The 5,028-nt window shown below is 43.0% G+C and overlaps 1 pseudogene; it reads right to left on the minus strand.

Moving 5' to 3' along the window:
* Positions 1 to 470: 470 nt before the first annotated feature.
* On the minus strand, positions 471 to 2,214 carry LOC137235389 (protein RCC2 homolog pseudogene; annotated as a pseudogene).
* Between the last annotated feature and the right edge of the window lie 2,814 nt (positions 2,215 to 5,028).

Genomic DNA, 5,028 nt, shown 5'->3' on the forward strand with positions numbered 1-5,028 from the left:
TTCTAGAGTCACCCCTGGCCCACCCTAATGGCGATATCTCGAAAAGGCGTCCACCTATAGACCTAATGCCCACTCCCTCTTAAAATGCTCTGTAACACCTTTCGTTTGATACCCATGTCGTACAAACATTCTAGAGTCACCTTTGGTCCACCTTTATGGCGATATCAGAAAGGGCGTCCACCTATAGAACTAACATAAATAAAAATATATTTAATATTACTTAGAGTTACGTGAAGCTATTCACACTAAAAGAAGTTATTTGTGTACTGAATGTACGTTGGTTTTTGTTTCTTTCCCATAACTTTGCTATTTTATGTTATAGTGAGGTTTTTTGTAGTTTATTATGAAAATCAATAAAACAAAATGAGTCAGTTATACAACTGTATCATCCCATTTTACAGAAAAATTATTAGCCTTACAATCCAGCGGAAAAAGGGGGTGTATGTAGACTTTCCTCCGTCACTGTCTATTTATTTTTCTACGCCACCCTGAATATGTTTAATAAATGTTGGATAAGTTTTAAATAAATACGGTTTTTGCAACTCCATTACTAAATCACCGATAGTATATCCTAGTAACTTATCATATTTTTGCTTAGTTGACTCGTGATCAGTATCTATTAGTAGTATAGCATGAGAATAACCCACAGCGACCTGAGGTATTTTCATATTATCCATTTTGGGGACGACCTTTGGAACTCGCCAATACCCAATTCCCCATAGGTGGGAGAAGCGCCCCATGCCATTAAGGTATCATCAGCTGATATGATAATAGAAGTGTTTCCGCATCCGATATCCGCAATGTTCCACCCAGATTAGTCCTGAACAGGTTTTGGGTACCTATTTGCTTCTCCCAACTTCTTATTTTGCCCAAATAGAAAGAGTACGCCAAGCTCGTTGAGGACAAGACTAAAAGTTGCGCCACAATATACATTACGTTCACCACGTCCTTGAATCTCGAAAAATTTTACTAAACGAGGTACCATCTCGTCCGTTGGCTCTGCATGACCAAGGCGTCCAAAGCCGCCAAATCCCCAGCTATACACACGCTTCTTAGGCGACCGTATGATTATTACCGCAGGCGAAGTCGACAATTTGAACGCTCTCTACAGGTGTTACATGTCCTTCTTTGCTCTTTTCAATATAAAGTACGATTTTTTTGGAGACGCTTCAAAGTGAAAAGATAATTTGTTCGCATGGACGAAATACTTTGCATCTGTGTTATGTCCCAATTGACCGTATTCGGGTAACCCAAATATATGCAAATTACCTTTAGTGTCGGGCATTACTGAAAACTCGGCTCCACAACATATACGAATAATTGGCGGAACACGGTAGTTTATTGGGGTTGGGATACTTACCACCGGCTGGGTGTTACCTATACCACATTGGCCTGACTTATTCTCTCCGCAGGCATAAACAGTACCTGGTGCCGACCACATGCAACTTGGACAACGTTGACGCGTTCCAAACCAAGGAAAAAAGTAGCCATCGAAATTTAAATAAACTGAAAACACGATTGTCAAAAGCTGGAGATAAAAAGCGTTCAAATTCTAAAGTGGTCAAAGGCACAAGCTATATACACAGAACGTCTCAAAAGCCAACGCAGTCATAATAAAAAAGCTTCAATTAATAAAAATTCCAACACACAAATTAAAAGCAAGAGTGAAATTTGCATAGAGCAAGGGAGTGCGCGAAACAAAATTTCGTTTTCAGCACCAGCACGGCTGCCTCTCGGCGTGGCATAATAGTAGGTGTTTCGCATATGTTCACATCAGGTAATCCCAAGTGACCGAAAGGATTGCGGCCAAAAGAAATCGCCTTACGATCCATGTTTAGTAGAAGGGTGTGAGCAGAAGTCGGACTACTTGCCCAATAACGATACTTAACATCAGTAAATCGATGAAAGTTATAATAAAGATTGGGTCCAACTTTTGCCACATTTTTTGCGATCCCTTTTGCCAGTCAAATCCCATGTCACCATTCCGGAAATTAGCAACTGGCCCGGAGTTTTACCCAGGGATGCAAGTAGATCTTCTAGCAATTTCGTAGGGGATCTAAATCCTCATTAGGAATTAAAACCTCCCCCTGGTCTGCGGTAGACTGCCGTCTTCACTGGACGCATCGCTTAACACAGCTTTGAAATCCTCTTGCTTTTTGGGCGACGTTTGTTAGGGCCAGCACCGTTTCCACCAATTTTACGTTTTGCAGACATAGTGCTTATTCTTCAATAAGAAGATATATGGATAGATATTGTACTTCTACACGAAAAGAAATGTATTCTTTATTCGCTTGTTACACGGAATTTTAAAAACGGGTACAACAAAATCGGTGCCGTAGATTTCAAAATAAAATTCTTTTTATTCTCACCTTTTAGTCGTGTTTTTGGCTTGGATGAGTCTTATTTTTTAAAAGTGATACCCTTCCTTCATATAAAATCCTGAAATTTAATGTTAAAAATGTCACAACAAATTCGGGCGATTAAACCGGAGAAAGCGACGCTACCAAGAAAACCACTGCGTTTCCTGGAAATAAAAAGGGAAAAGTAATGACTAAACAAAAAGATAAAATCGATCAGTATGTACTCACCACCGCGTGTTTTACATTCATGATTTTTCTCATTCAGGAAGTGGAAAAGTGTAGGAAATGTCAAAATTTCTACACTTCACTTCTGACCGTCAAGTAGTCAAGCATCACAAATCACACATTGAAAATGGTGCATGTATGAGTTCAAAATTGCTTCGTTCTGCGTAGCTACGTCACACGTGACTGCTTCAGCGAATTAAAAAAAACAAGAGCTGAAGGAGAATGACGTAAAAATTGCCCATACAAAACAGCCGAACTAATGTTTACAAGCGCAATGCGGCACCATATTTAATTCCAGCATGGTCAAGCATTGCAACACAGACGTTAGGTTAGGCCTCACGCACTTCGAAAACCACACGTCGCACTGCCACACTACATGTCGCGTATAAAATATCTCTATCAATCATTTGGTCGCGATTCGAATACTTAATTCTACGTATTTCAGCATTTGCCATCATCCGGTGGCAAAATCCTGAACCAGATAAATAATTTTGCATGTAAATGCAACAACAACGACTTGAGCCAGATAAATCCAAATAGAATTATGGTTCAATTTGTGAGCCAGATACTTTGTTAGTTACTTCCCTTTATTTTGGCAACGCTGCCTACCTTTTCAAAAATAGATATCGCTGCTTAACATTTCGCCGAATGAGCTAAATAAAAACAGCGGCGGCATCTGCCTATCACATTTCGCGTGTGCGAAAATTTCACGACATTTGCTTCTCAAGTTTCTCGATGATCCAGAGCATTCCCGTGAGAATTGAGAGTGAGCCGGAGCTGTAAAACTCACTGGAAGACGGCAATTATCGACGATACAAGTCGAAAAATAATGTTGAAGGGTGAAAACGCAGCTGCGCAAGCATTTTTTTTAAGACACGTACAACAGTCAAGTTTCGAATTCGTAGTGTGGTGGCATGCCACTTGTGGTAAAACTAAAACACACCACAAATTAAGTAGCGCCAGCTCAGCTACCTCGACCGACCAAAGCTGAAGTATGTAAGGTAAAATATCAAAGCACCATCTACATGGAATGATGGGTTCTAAAATCAGTTTAGCCGTTCTTCCCTTTGCCCCTTCTTTATATAATAAGAGCAAATATTAAAAAACATCCTCATACATAAGCCCACTAGCCATCCATGTAGACCAAATCAATGTAATAACGCTCCATTATGTTTTTAGAATGACTGGCTTAACGGCAACTCACGTCAAGACAGAGGAGCGTTCCAGAAATTTCTCCGTACCATGCCGCCTTTGCGCCGCAAATCACGGCGTACGATTCTGCGCAGAATACCGCAGGATTTCCGCTGAAGAGAGGTGGCAGACGGTTCGCAAACATAACTACTGCATCAACTGTTTGTCCCCTTTCTACAGTCACGAGGTATGCACAAGTAAGGACAAGTGCTATCGATGCAACGAGCATCATCATAATACCCTTCACCAGGACAACAGCAAGGAATGGAGGCAGACAACAAGCAACCTTCTCGATGACGGAGAAAGCTGGCCCTCACGGAAAGAACCAAGTCTTGGGCGCAACAAATGGATGACCACGATGCCGAAGAAGAAGAAGAAGCAAGATTAGCGGCATTAGCTACCCTTCCTAAACAACAGAGCGGCTCTGAAACATGTCCTTTCCGACCGCTATTACGGCACGAACAACAACGGCAATTAGAAACCGAAGCTGTACGACCAACTGGGAGCAAGCAGAAATCACACGTCGGTGGCTCTGAAATACGTCCTTTCCGACCACCCCCCCCGCCCCCTCCGTTCTACTCATGTGAGACGTGGTGACGCGGAAACGCGTCCTTTCCACTCATCGCAGCGCACATCGGGTAGAACGGTCCCGTATGAAGGCGAGCACTTGTCCGACGAAAAGAAGTGCCCAAACGTTTTAGGACCGGCCGAGTTATAGCAACCCCAGCTACACCATCGATAATAAGATCGTTTATCGCGATCGCACCCACGGCAGTCGTTCGCATCGAGTCCGGAGGACGCCTGCATCTGGTACGCGCACTCATCGATCCCTGCTCCCCAAACACAGTGATTGATGCCAATCTGGCGAACGAACTCCATCTGAAGCGCATGGATTCCACGTCACCAACGATATGTACACTCATATTGCGCGGGAAGTATGGGGTAGCAGGGAGGGTAATCACCCAAGCTACAGTAATAACACGCCATAACCGTCTCAACCCGATCGCTAGCGTAGACTCTACAATATCCACGCCTTTCCAGTTTATGCGGTTGGCAGACCCCGATTTTTACCGCGCCGCACCAGTTCGACTTACACTCGGCGCTGATGTTTATGCTAGTCTTATGATCAGCGGCACGCCACCGTCCACGATTAACGGGCTACTAGCTCAGGCCACCATCTTTGGCCTGGCGATGGAGAACAACGTACTACACCTACTTTATTTCATATCCTGTACACCCAATATATCGCTAC

The sequence above is a fragment of the Eurosta solidaginis genome, chromosome X (genome assembly GCF_040869045.1).
Source record: "Eurosta solidaginis isolate ZX-2024a chromosome X, ASM4086904v1, whole genome shotgun sequence".
Classification (NCBI taxonomy): domain Eukaryota; kingdom Metazoa; phylum Arthropoda; class Insecta; order Diptera; family Tephritidae; genus Eurosta; species Eurosta solidaginis.